The sequence below is a fragment of the Acyrthosiphon pisum genome, chromosome A2 (assembly GCF_005508785.2).
Source record: "Acyrthosiphon pisum isolate AL4f chromosome A2, pea_aphid_22Mar2018_4r6ur, whole genome shotgun sequence".
Lineage (NCBI taxonomy): Eukaryota > Metazoa > Arthropoda > Insecta > Hemiptera > Aphididae > Acyrthosiphon > Acyrthosiphon pisum.
Window position 1 is genome coordinate 45071715 of NC_042495.1, and position 13144 is coordinate 45084858.

General features: G+C 31.0%; 1 protein-coding gene and 1 long non-coding RNA gene across 23 annotated transcripts in view; one reads left to right on the forward strand and one right to left on the reverse strand.

Moving 5' to 3' along the window:
- LOC100164103 (dystonin) overlaps window positions 1–13144 on the forward strand; it is a 78109-nt gene that overhangs the window by 2189 nt on the left and 62776 nt on the right. For 16 of the 22 annotated variants that reach the window (XM_016805239.2, XM_016805251.2, XM_016805244.2 and 13 more), the window contains exon 1: window positions 12194–12598. The exons of the other annotated variants lie outside the window; for them this stretch is intronic. The gene's annotated coding sequence lies outside the window, so the exon portion shown is untranslated. Of the gene's footprint in view, window positions 1–12193; window positions 12599–13144 lie in introns of those variants that run through there. 22 annotated transcript variants of the gene reach the window in all.
- On the reverse strand, window positions 10566–11984 carry LOC103309704. The gene is made up of 2 exons (XR_510812.3): window positions 11382–11984; window positions 10566–11230 (listed from the first exon to the last, which is right to left on the reverse strand). It is a non-coding gene; the product is annotated as an uncharacterized LOC103309704 (long non-coding RNA).

Below are 13144 nucleotides of genomic sequence, written 5' to 3' on the forward strand. Positions count from 1 at the left end.
TGTACACGCGCGCGCTCGCGTTAATTTGCATATTTCCGCGGCGGCATAATGATCGAGAGGTTACGTGCGATCTGTGCGTGGGCGTGCTTATTATTATTATTATTTTTAAACGCTACCGCCGTAGACGCCGCTCCGTCTCGACCTTGTCCGACAGCGGCCGTTCGTCCGTCGCCGCCAGACACGTTCCACAACGTGTGTGCGAGATTTCAAATCATCCGCCACCGTTTAACCGTCGTTCATGGCGCCCACCTCGGATCTCGTACGCCCCGAGGGGTCGCGCGGATCTGGTTTTCGGGACGGCTCCGTTAGCGTCCCGTTACGAGATTACCGGCAACAGCATTGTATAATGGTCCACGTTCAATTTGTGCATCGTTTTACTTACCATCATTGTGTCGCCATTGCTTTTTCGATCGGAAAATCCGATGCACAATGGATCAGTATCCTATTCATATAATACTATAAAACAACACCACGTTTCCGTCATTGCCGCAGCCCGTTATGTCGACTCGTGTGTACATTATGTGTACCGCATGATATAATAATATTTAATGCTTATTAACGGGCCGAAATTCCGAAATCATGTTTGCAAATCATGTTCGTCGCGCGAGATTATCGCAGATCGGGTTGGCTATTCAGAAGTGTTAAGGCGGGTTCACAACTGCCCGTGTCGTGTCGTGTCGTGCAAAATCGTTCACCAAAATGTGATAATAAAATATGTACGTGTCGACCAACACGATACCGCGATTATCGCGAAGTTGAATTAATTCAACTTTTGATCGTGCTGGTCACAATGTTTACGCCTTGGTACATTTGTTTACTGTTATTTTATCTATCTAATACCTATGGTATCTATTATATTTTGATTAGATCCCAAGTTGGTATCGTCCTGATTTGGAATTCACAATTCACCCGACACGACACGGGTAGTTGTGAACCCGCCTTTACCGCGCATCACTATCAATTATACCAGCATAGTGGTATACCGATTGATTTTTTAAACATGCTTACACCATGTTTATATATTTAAAATTCTGATTTTTGGAATTTTTAAGCGTAGTTAATAACGGTATTTTAAAATACTTATATTTTTCACAACATTCAATGAGTAGATAGGCAGTAGGTACCTATCCTGTGGCGATAAAAACTTTAGTTTTTTAAATGAGACTGACGTCATGTTATAATATACATTTTGATCCAGATAACTTTTCTGAATATTTTAACAAACCTAGGTAAATATATTGTAATCGAAATTTGAACGAAAAGTTTCTGAGTTATTCTACTTTAAATATGATGTAGGTACTAATGATAATAGTCTATTAAAACTAAAAGGATATTATTTACTTTTGTTTGGAAAATTATTGGGTGCAGTATTATTATTTAATAAACGAGTATTTTGTAATATTATATAATTGTCTGAGTATACACCTTCACTTAAATAATTAGTAATTATTAAGAGGCCCTTACACGGGCATTAGTTGTCAACTAATTCTACAAGGCCTGAGAATATTATTCCCGTGAATTAATTTTTTTCGATATTATACACCCTATAGACCCCTCCTAAATAGGCATCGGGCAGTAGATAAGTGGAAAATTATTATAATTAAGGTGGAAACTACTCAAAATATAAAATTTTTATAGAATTAAGGATAATCTGAAAAACTATCACCGGGGGCACCTTAATAAATATTTTATATTTCATACTTAATTAAGATGACCGACCTCGTATCCATTTACAAAGCATTGAATCAATCAGCATTTAATCCTTAGTATTAATTAAAGTAGAATAATACGAAAACTTTTTGATCAAATTTCGATTATAATAATACGTCAACATTTTAAGAAAAATCATCATTCACAATTTTTATTAAAACATAAATTCTCATTAGAAAAACCAAAGTTGGTATCGCCGCAGAATGGATACTCCTATCAAATGTCGTGAAAAATCTAAGTACTTATTCAAAAATATTGTCTTTAATTATTACACTGAAGAATTCCAAAAATCATAATTCTAATATATGCATAATTTAAACATAAAAATTGGTCGGGCATGCTTAAAAAGTCAACCTGTATCTACCAATACATAAATATATACAATAATACAATTTATAAATATATGTACCGCTAGTTTATATTTGGTATATGCTGTTGTAATATGACATATTATTATACCTATTACCCTATTAATAATAACGGGTAAGAGGTACACGATGCACGTTATCGTTGTGTTCTGTTTACGGTTTTGTGTATGACCTTCTGTGCACAATATAGGGTCTTTTTATTCAAACCGTTTGATTTGAGTTTAATACTGCTTTTTAAAATCGCATCAACTACACCTGTAATGTATATGCGTTACCTGACAGCTGACACGAAAATCATAAACCCCCCGCCGAGCCGTCCTTGCGATCTTTTACGTCTCTTGCTGTGTAAATATATATGTGTTATGTGTATACAGTATACACTACCTATATAGTATATACCTATACTGCTTTATAAATAAAGTAGTGGGTGGTATACCCTACGCTTCTATAGTTTTATCGGCACTTAGCTAGTGTATATATAATGATATAATATATAGAGTTGTAATATTGTGACGAGACGTTTCGGTCAATCCAAAGATATATTATAAACCGATGATAATATTTCATAAGTAGGTAGCAACGAATGGGTGTTTGCCAGATTTTATTGTCCATTCAATCGTCGGTGCAATTTGAAAGTTCGTTAAAAGATACTAAATCGGTAGATGACGCTCGTTAATTGATGATTCCGATGTGACACCGACGTATTATATCGCACCGGATCGCCTCGTAACTTAATGATAAATGCACAGTTGATACTGTGTTAGGTATTTAGGTATTTATATACATTAAACAGTTCTGATTGCAATATTGATTAGATGGGTAGGTATATAGGTACTTGCGGTAATAATAATTGTTTATTTTTTTTTAAAGCTTTTACCATGCCTACGCTATAGTAACGTATACATTTTTATTATATAGCTACTTACCATATGATATTGTAGTATATACAGACACACGCAGTATACACCCGAATAATAATTTCAACACTTTTACAATAACTGCAGTGTGCGTTAAAAGACGAAACCATACACAAATATCGAGTATTGAAGATTGTTCATTGGGCTCGTAGCCAGATAGGGTGGATGCTGCTGATTGCTGTTACGTCGCGTTTTCAGCTTCCCGAACTGTATGACATTAAACTTTCAGTGAGAGGTATACATCTATTTTCGTCTCGAGTTCATGAATTGGCCGCTCATCTGTGTACACTTGTATCATTTGTGTTCCTTGGTCTGACGCTTTCTATTGTCTAAATATTTTCTTATGGATATTATGATGGATGGTATAAATTAAAACGATAATTTATTTATTTTGGGAAAATTTGCGTGTTTAGCAGATCGTCTTTACGCAACTCTATCGCATTTAAATCTCGATATATATTATCACTGTATTGATATTACAAGCATCAAATAAATATTATATTATTACATTTTTTGCACATTTTTAGGTAGGCACCTCCTAATATAAATTAAGTTAATTATTAATGTGGTAGTTTAGTAGTTACCAGATAACTCTCTATGTTAAGTCTGAGCTGCTAGGTGGCCGTTACATTTTCAAATTTAAAAAACTAACTTTACAGTGATTTATTAAGTCTGATTTATTCGAGGAATTATTTAAAGAATAAATAATAAATTATACGCATTTATGATGATTTAGGTACAATATTTGTATAACAAAATGTATTTAATTAATCAATAGTTAATCAATTTGTTCCCGATTATTAGTAGTGATGATAACCCATTATGTAGGTTAAATGAATAGTTTTTGATTAATGAACTCTAATCGATTAAAATTCCATAGTTACACTTATATAGGTACATACACGATACACTACTTGGTGCTTACTAATCTTATAAGCAAAACTTCTCCGAGATCGGCTCTGATAAATTTAAATATGCATGCACGAAATACAAAATGCCTTGTTTCAAAGGATTTTGAATTGGATAATCTTGAAAACCAATGGGTTTTTTTTAGTTTTATTAAATATATATAATTTAAATGGTATTTTTTCCACTTTTAAAATTGTTTTGCTGTAAATTTTCAGATAAATATATCAGCTATACCTATCTTATTTGTATTTATTTCATATTTGTTTAGTTCAACGAGTTTTGAATATCTACACATGGAGTGTTTGTTAGATAAAAAATATATTTTGACTTATATGTCATAAGTTATTATCTATATCATATATATATATATACTCGTATATATATTTGACAGGTATTTTCACCTGTCATATATGATAGCAGATAAAACATTTTTTACTATATTATATTTATACTGACCTACATCCTCACTTCTAATAATATTATAACTTATAAACAATTATCAAAAACATTTTATTCACAGGTAGTTATTATAGCTTTTTAAATTGTTATCTGAATCATTCTAGGAATAACGAGAGAAATAATATCGAAGTACCTATAGGTATGTGGGTTCTACGGAATATCGGCTATTTTGACTTTCGAACATTAGGTATTTACTTTTTAGATTCTGAGTGGAATGATGAATGTATTGATTTTACAATGTGTGTTTTTTTTTTGTGTCTGTCATCACGGTTTGGGGCAGTAAAACTGCTTCGATTTTCTTCAACAGTATCTTGTTTGATGGGAAAGTGAATCTAGTTGGTGCATTCAGGAGGTCAAAATTTGAAATTTGAAATAGTTTTCAAAAGCGCCGTGAAAAACAAAAGAAAAATTTAGGAAAAACGGAAATTCTTATACACAATCTGTTTTCGAGAAAATTGGTTTTGGTTTTTGGTGTAACTTTAAAATAAACGACCGTAGATACATAACATTTTCACTGGTTGTTTATATTTCTATTTTCTATACATGATAAAATTTTCAAAATATTTTGATTTGTTTTGAACTATTTAGGGACATTTTCAGTTTCCAATATTATTAGTTTTTTTTTCTATGAATGTCAATAAAACTTTATTTGTCAAGTAAAAATACTTGAAAATTTAATACAAGGCTCCTACTAAATTTTTACAATTGAAAAATATTAAAAATCCTTAATCACAGTTTTTTTTTATTAGCATTTAAAGTTCAAAAATTGACAAAATATGTAAAAATCCCGAAAATTAGCAAATTGTTTTGGGTTAAGAATTCGTAAAAAATTTTCTTTTTAAATCTAAGATTTGAAAATATAATACAAGATTTCTCATAATATTGTCTACCTTTGTAAAAAATAGTCTACAAGAAAGTCAAATTAAACTTTTATGAGCATTTGAAATTCATATTTTTACAACATTTGATATTCGCTCGATTTTTCATGTGACGATTTTCTTAATTTATTGTAATTAAAAAACGAATGACTGTAGATATTTGAAAATTTCACTGAATGTTAATATTTTTATTTTTTATACACCATAAAATTTTCAAAATATTTTGACTCTTTTGAGCTGTTTACGGACATTCTCAGTTTTCAATTTTTTAGTTTTTTTTTTCTATAAATATCAATAAAATTTTGTTTGCTTGGTAAAAAAGCGTGAAAATTTAATGCAAGGCTCTGATTTATTGTTACAATAGCAGTTGAAAAATATTAAAAATACATAGTCACAATTTTTTTTATAAGCATTTGAAGTTCAAATTTTTACAAAATTTATCAAATTTGAAATTGAATAATTATTTTGTAGTTAAAAATTTATAAAATGTTCAACTTTTATATCTAAGGACTGAACATTTTTAAACAAGATTCCACGTAAGTAGCTAATTCTGTTACCAAAAAATCTAAAAAATACATAAGCACAGTTTATTTTTATTCTCATATTAAGTTAAAATTTGGACGAAATTCCATATTAAAAAACCTAGAATAACTATTTTAGTTATTTTGTTGTGATTGTATAATATTATTCGTGGGTACTTGAAACTTTTAAAGTGTACTATTATATATATTTATGATAGTATTAAGGTTTGTTGTTGATGTATAACGCGTTATAAGTACCTAATGGGTACTGTGATATGATTAATTTGGCATTTATTATAGGTACCTTCCTATTATAGGTCAATTTTTTTTTAATACCATAGATAAGTATATAATATGTCTTATACCTAAACTGACATACCGTCTCCGCTCAGAATCGTTTTTCTTATACAATGATATTATATCATTGAATTCAAAATTAATACTATCCATTATACAGTGACACATTTGTAAACTACTGTACAGCAGAGTGACATCCACTTGCCCACCTTTTTTAGAATATGTACATTTTTTCCTATCCTTTGAATATTAGGATGAACTGTGTACAATATTTATTTATTTAATGACCATACATGTATGGGATAAAACATGTGCAAAGTACAGATATTATATATTATAACTGCGTTAAAAATAACAAGTTATTAAATTATAATAGGTATCATCATTATTTAATTCAATTGCATCTATAGTTACCTCCTAATTACTTCTTTAATCTCAAATTTGTACCTACTACATCCGTGCCAAAAATGTAATTAATCTTATTTTTTTATGCTAAATAGTTACATATATGGTAATTCTAGTAAACATACTGTACCCTAATAATAAAAAAGATGAATATTTATTATTTTTTTCCATGCCTGCACCGAAAGTTTAATTTTTAATGATAGTTTAAGCGTTAGAAAATTATTGTTTTAGTCCAGTGGACAGAGAAAATATATTTTTCCCCGCTCGGTGATCGGAAAAATGGAAATTTCTCGGAATAATAACAGTAGGAATATTTACTATTTTACTGTCCAAATCATTTTTTATATAGCTAAATTGTTTTTGTATAATTTTTGATAATTAATGTACTACAAGACTGATATTTTATTTTAGATTCTGAGTGGAACGATGAATGTATTGATTTTACAATGATGTGTGTGTTTTTTTTTATTTTATATTTATTTTTTTAATTTTTAATTTTTTTTTGTGTCTGTCATCACCTTTTAGGACAGTAAAAGTGCTTTGATTTTCTTCAACAGTACCTTTTCTGATAGGAAAGTGAATCTAGTTGGTACTTTGGGGGGTCAAAAGTAAAATTTTTCCAATAGTTTTCAAAAGCGCAGTGAAAAACAAAAGAAAAATTAAGGAAAAACGGGAATTTTTACGCAAAAAATTTTTCGAGAAAATTGATTTTGGTTTTTGGTGTAACTTTAAAACGAATGACTGTAGATACATGAACCAAAAAATCTAAAAAATACATAAGCACAGTTTATTTTTATTCTCATATTAAGTTAAAATTTGGACGAAATTCCATATTAAAAAACCAAGAATAACTATTTTAATTATTTTGTTGTGATTGTATAATACTATTCGTGGGTAGTTACTTGAAACTTATAAAGTATACTATTATATATCTATGATAGTATCACGGTTTTTTTTATGTATAACGCGTAATAAGTATCTAATAGATAATGTGATATGATTAATTTGGAATTTATGATAGGTATCTATTATAGGTAAATTTTTTTTTATACCATAGATATAAATGTATAATATTATGTCTTATATCTAGACTGACAAACCGTCTCCGCTCAGAATCGTTTTTCTTATACAGTGATATTATATCATTGAATTCAAATTTAATACTATCCATTATACAGTGACTCACTTGTAACCTACTGTACAGCAGAGCGACATCCACTTACCCACCTTTTTTAATATCGAAAATGAAAAATACAAAGGTTTGTTTTTTTACCCAAGTCATTTGGTATTTAATATTTAATAATATATGATAATTAAACGATTTAAACTGGAGGAAATGATTAAATTTTATAATATATATAAGTGTGCTAGGAGGTATACCTAGGTATACTAGCGATATCCATTTACTATCTTTTGTAGGAGTTAACACTATGTTTATGTAGGAGGTTACCAGAAATTCCCCAGATTAATATATCCTCCAAGGTCAAAAATTAGTAAAACTAAATTCTTCGGTTAATTGTGGTAGTAAGTAGAACATACGTTTTTATCCAAGTATGTTAATTTGTTACAAAATTAAACCCCTTAAGAAATAGTTGCTGCCGTTCCTCAAATTTTATATAACAACTCACTTAAGCCGTTCAATATGAAATCAATAACTCGTTTGGATTTTCAATTAGATACCAACTATATATAGAATAATTTTAACGTGTTGCGAACTATTACCGTAACCAACTACTATACGGCTTAAGGCATAACCTAATATATTTAGATGCCATCTTATTTTCGTTTCGTTCACGAACTAGCCTTTAGATTTAGGATAATATGATTTAAAACTATACTAAAAATACCTAAGTATTATGTGTTGAAAAATAAAGAAAAATAAGTTATGCTTCAAATTATTACAGGCTTAGTTATAAGATCCTGTGCCTTGTGGTATTTAAAATAATATTACAATTCAATGTTAATGAAATAAACTTTTAAAAAAAAAGAGAGTTCATAAATAATTAATAATTTACAATTTTATAACAAATATTAAAATATTGTAGGTATTTATACGCTTAGATAAAATAGCAATGTAAAGTGTTAGAAAATTGATATAATTAAGAGTTTTTAATTTTAGACTGTGAGTGGAGCGATAACGATAAATGTATTGATTTCACAATTTGCGTACACTTTTTTTAGTAGTAAAAATGCTCTGATAATGAACTTTGATGGAGGTTTCTGGTAGAAAATTGGATTTACTTCTAGTTAGTTATTAATTCAAAATTGAAAGTTTTTATTACTTTTTAAAATAATTGTGAAAAATAATAAAAACACGAGAAAAACATTTGTTAACATTTTAATATTATTGCTAAAATAATTGTTTTGTAAACTTGTACGTCAAAAAGTATACAGTCTTGGCTCAGGATCGTTTTTTATCGCATACACTGTACAATGATTTATCCTTAAATCCAAATTTAACATGCATCCATTTCAGTGAATACTCAATGGCGAGGTACACTCGAATCCTACAACTGTACGTGTATACAGCTCAGCGGTTACCTGCTTCCCCTCTTTTTTTTATTTAGTAAAGTTTAATTTTGGAAAGTATCTAAAATTTAAACTATCAACGAAGCGTGCCTTTTTTTCATATTTTTTCTTTATCAGAGTTCTGTATGATATTAAATAAGAAAAAGATTACAGCTTATTACCTACGTAAATAAACTATTGTTTTGATTTTTCGATAATTTTGTCTATTGTTCTTTTAATAATAGTTTGGCGTCACAAACAATTATTTGGCTGACACCTTTTTTGGTTTCTAGTATTTTTGTATAGTAAACGATAGATATAGGCACTTTTATAGATGCCTACGGTTTTTTATCAGAAACATTTCAATTGTATTTCCTTGTACCTACTTTAATATTGATTATTTAATTGTTTTTGAGAATTAACTATCTTATATTAAATAATATCATAATCATTTGATTGATGAACATCGTAATAATAGAAATTTTTATGTGTACGTAAATATATGTTAATTTTAAAATATATATATATATATATTATATATATTATTTATTATCATATTGAATATATTTTATGATGTTTTTCAGTATGAATTATATAATAATATAGTACACGTGTACTTTAAGCTAACAAATAAGTGATAATTACATTTTACGTGGTGTCCACTAAAAAATTGACTAAATACAGTAGGTACCAACTATTATAATAATATTTAATTCAAGAAAAAAACTCTTATTATGTGTATTAAGTTTTTCAATATTTCATTATTCATTTTTCAAATAACTGCAAGTTGTACAGGAACATTTTATTTTTCTTGAAATGTGAATATATCGTTGTATAATTTATTATCATACTAATTCGGGGATAACTATTAAATGAGCTTAATTCAACTTTGATTGAAAGATTTGCAATTGTCAAACGACAGAAAGTTTTTTGGTAAGGTACTTATTGTTGTCGAACATGACAATTGAAAAATATTCTTGAACTTATTTCAACACTTGTCGTGTTTTTTACGAACAAGATATCACGCAAGTTTTCGTTGATAAAGACAATTTACTGAACTATTGTAGAGTTTTTGAAGTGTTTTTCGTAACCGTGTGTAAGAAACGTAATTGTAGTAATCGCGTTTAGATATAAGTACATAATATTTGTACAACTTATTAATGTCAACGATACGCTATAGCTAAAAAATCAGAGCAAACTGGCGTATTGCAAGATAATTATATATAATAATATGCATTATGCGTATGTATTTTATAGGGCCAACTGTGATGAAACAGATTGTGTTTGAATTAAATTATCATTACATAGGTCTATAATAATTAATAACAATAGGGTAACTACTTACTGTTAGAAACAATATGTATTTCACAGTAACGTGAGTGCAATTTTAAATTAAAAATATTAATGCTCCTTGATAATAGTGGTAAACAGCTATACTTTTACGCACTCACGTATATTAAATTACTATTTACTAGGTACCATTATGTACTGCAGTATGCACTCACGCCGTGACGCAAAACGGGGTTATGTGTATATATAATATTTATATACCTAATAATGACTGGTATAAGATTCTGTATAAGATCAAAATTCTTGCTAATTTGTGAAAATATTTATTCAAAGTAAACGACATAATCAAAAATGTGTGTATTAAAATAATTATTGGCATGTATCATGTTCATGTATATAAAATTTAGATCTCTGAAAAATTACGCTAATAATATACTGAAGATTTAGTGTCATTTATGATAAGGTCTGGAAATATAAGATAATAATATATTAAATAGGTAATCAATATTATGCTATATTACTATACTATGCCAATTGAACATGACATAGAATTCGGTTGTTTTCAAAGACCATTAATTAATATATTAATGCTAACAATAAAAATTTAATAGGAAGTTATGGAATGGAATAATAGTAATAATATTTAAATTATGCGGCCAGAGTTCATCTTTATAGCTCGGAATGTACGCTTGGACCATTTTTTGGTGAATTAACTATACTGGTTTCGGCCAAAATTTTCTTGACGCGTCTGTTATTCTGGCGGCGAAATCATGTGAAGTTGTTAACCGGATGCAGTCGATCACTGTCTTATCTTGGCCGAAATGATTGCCGCTATTACCGCCCATATATGGTTTGTATACAGCTATCGTGAAATTTTCCGTTACCCGCTGGTCTGCTGTCTTGGGAAATTTGTCGTTTTCTCCACGTCCATCGCGGCTGTCTGATTTTCGATGAAACATTTTTCGCATCTGCGTCAGAGAAAGCTATACTGTCGTTATTGTGATGATGCATTGATGCGTGAGAACTTTTGGCTGCAAAATCCGAGGTCCACCGATAGACAACGGTAAAAGTGAGTGTTGACGCGTTTGACACAAAAATATATTATAATATTATGCTTACGTGTACCACGGTTGACGAATTCTAAAATATATATTTAAGCTCTCCACAGTCGATAGATGGTTCGAGTTCTCGCTTCCTCGTTAGTGGCATGTCCGCGAATCTGCTTCCAATTGGTCAATATTTTACGTTGACATTTTAGAAAATATGGAATGATTACACTAATTATTCGAAGACTATCGAGTTTCGACTATCGACTATCGAGTGACATCATCATCTCGAAAACCGTCGCTAGGTCGGTGTCGTTTGGAAATAATTCCGTTTGTCCGGTTGCCTAAACGGAACGCCGAAGTTTGCGCGTTTTCCGAGAGCAGCAACAGGTAATCGGCGGTGCGGCACGGCGTCGCAAACCCATGCCCGTTTAACACCTATATAGCCAGACGACTGATCAGTCGCAGGGGTCTATCGACAGATGGCAGCGCATGTATGTTGCGTAGGGCAAAAACTAAATTGAAAAATTAAATAATAATAATAATAATAAAATAATATATTGTTATAATACACGCACGCATTATAACGTTATTATCCGTCTCGTCGGTTACTTTTCGTCATGACCCCCACCATCGCCATTTCTTTATGACCCCCCTCGCAAACACACTCCACGACGCATTCCTTCCATCTGTTCGACACTTGCGCGTTCGTGTGTACGTGTGCGTGCGTATTGCCCACGGTCTACGGTATCGAACGTGGTGGTGGCGCGCGCGTGTATTTCTGTGTGCGTGTGCGTTTGTCCGTCCGTCTAAATCGTGGTGTAACTATAGGTAACCCGTAGCGGACCCGTAGACCGCAGTCGTGTGCCGCGTCGTCGTTTCGGCGTTTGTCGTACCTATTTGTTTTGTTTGCGTATACTATGATGCTATTGTAATATTCCGTTAAACATCCATTCCGCGAGCATCACCGCAATATCACCACAATATATTATATACCTACAGTGTAATAATAATAACAATTATTATTACATTTTACACGAGTACAACAGATTAAAATATAATATATTTTTACAATATTATACACCTACAACATCGTATTCGATTTTTTTATTATTAAATTTTTAACCAATTTTTTCACACGCGTCATTATGCAGTTACTAGCGACATAGGTATTAAAACTGTCGATATCGTTTCCGGCCCGGCGTGCGGCGGTGGTAATTCTTCGTCGTCGTACTTTTTCCACAGTCCGTCGGCCGAGGTTGTAGAAAAAAAAATAGAAACGAATACCATGTAAGTGCAGTTTTTCGTTTTGTTTATATTTTGCTCTGCGCTTTCGACGTTCACGCGGATCCCCGCAGTTGTTCGTAATCGCTTTCGTCCGAGACTCAAGCGATTGCGAACGGCGTACTGGTAATAAAACACACTCGCCCTCGTTTAGTATTAACGGCTCGCCAAAAGCTACTCGCGATCGTGTTAATTACGATTGTTCATCAATATCAAAGCAAGCTCGTTGCAAAATTGCAAGTCTGCACACGTTAGTTCAGTGTGCTATACATAATATTATAGGTATCCTGTCGCACTGAAATCGCGAAAACATACTATTCGGTTCTCATCGCACATCATTTCCGCGAAAATCAGCTCGTGGATAACGGTCACGTCTCGATTTACGCAAGTAAAAACGAAAACAAACACAAGTCCTAGTTAACGTGTTTGCGGTTTTATTAAAAAAAACATTTCTGTCGGCGACCGGATTGACGAGTACAAATATTAACATAACGTCATCTGCTCCGTCATCGTCACCGACGCCCGTGTTGAAACAGGTTTTCCGGCCGAGGG